The sequence below is a fragment of the Octopus bimaculoides genome, chromosome 3 (assembly GCF_001194135.2).
Source record: "Octopus bimaculoides isolate UCB-OBI-ISO-001 chromosome 3, ASM119413v2, whole genome shotgun sequence".
NCBI classification, from domain to species: Eukaryota; Metazoa; Mollusca; class Cephalopoda; order Octopoda; family Octopodidae; genus Octopus; species Octopus bimaculoides.
Genome location: NC_068983.1, coordinates 104,982,740 through 104,984,145, shown reverse-complemented (window position 1 = coordinate 104,984,145; position 1,406 = coordinate 104,982,740). Strand labels below are relative to the sequence as shown.

Genomic DNA, 1,406 nt, shown 5'->3' with positions numbered 1-1,406 from the left:
GACCAAAGCCTTGTGAGTGGATTTGGTAGACGGAAACTGAAAGAAGCCCGTCGTATATATGTATATATATATATGTATGTATGTATGTGTTTGTGTGTCTGTGTTTGTCCCCCCAACATCGCTTGACAACCGATGCTGGTGTGTTTATGTCCCCGTAACTTAGCGGTTCGGCAAAAGTGACCGATAGAATAAGTACTAGGCTTCTAAAGAATAAGTCCTGGGGTCGATTTGCTCGACTAAAGGCGGTGCTCCAGCATGGCCGCAGTTAAAAGACTGAAACAAGTAAAAAAAAAATATATATATATATATACGCAATCAACACACGCACAGAAAACAAAACGAAAGCTACATTTCCTTTTCCATATAAAATATATCTATGAATGAAGGTATTTACGTATGGATAGATGTATGGACGCACGAATGTATTCATATGCATTTCCGCTTGTGTTTATATATTATGCGTACATAATGCATACACACCTACACACATAGTATCTATCTATCTATCTATCTATCTATCTATCTATCTATCTATCTATCTATCCATCCATCCATCTGTGTATCTGTCTGTCTGTCTGTCTATCTGTCTGTCTGTCTGTCTATCTATCTATCTATCTATCTATCCATCCATCCATCTGTGTATCTGTCTGTCTGTCTGTCTATCTATATATTTATATATATATGTATGTATTTATATATTTATTAATATATACATATACAGCAAGAGAGAGAGAAAGAGAGGGAGAGAGAGGGAGAGAGAGGGAGAGAGAGAGGGGGAGTTTAATATACAGACAAAATAGGCAAATAGAAGTGTACATTCATTTATAAATATTAGAAAAATTATACGTAGAAAAATATACCTTTAATTAAAAATTCATAATTTTATGTTTTATACTAACGATCTCCAGAATCTCATCAGTTTCAGTAACATAAAATTAAAATTACTGCACAACCGGTGAAGTATTGTATCTTCGTATACGCATATGTTGATGCATATCTAAACACACACACACACACACACACACACACACACACACACACACACATACATATGCATACATACATGCATACCTTCATACATACATACGTATGTGTGAGTGCAAATGAATGGGTAGGGAAACTGTGAGCATGCGAAAATTCATTATGCATGTGTGTGTGTGTTTGTACAGCAATTATTCTAAACGGATCTGCGCACATACTCACACAAATATATTTATAAAGAAAAACATATGGCCGTATGTATGCACATAGCTATATGTCTGCGGAAGTGTATGAATTGTCACTATATTACATATATGTATATGGTTATACATAAATTTCTACAGTCATATTCCTATATTCATTATACATAAGTGTGTGTGCGTGTGCACGTGCGCGTATATATATATATATATATATATATATAT

At 34.4% G+C, this 1,406-nt stretch overlaps 1 protein-coding gene across 1 annotated transcript in view; it reads right to left on the bottom strand.

Annotated features, from left to right (window-relative positions):
* LOC106878439 (protein Wnt-7b) overlaps window positions 1-1,406 on the bottom strand; it is a 372,038-nt gene that overhangs the window by 240,769 nt on the left and 129,863 nt on the right. The window lies entirely within an intron of this gene.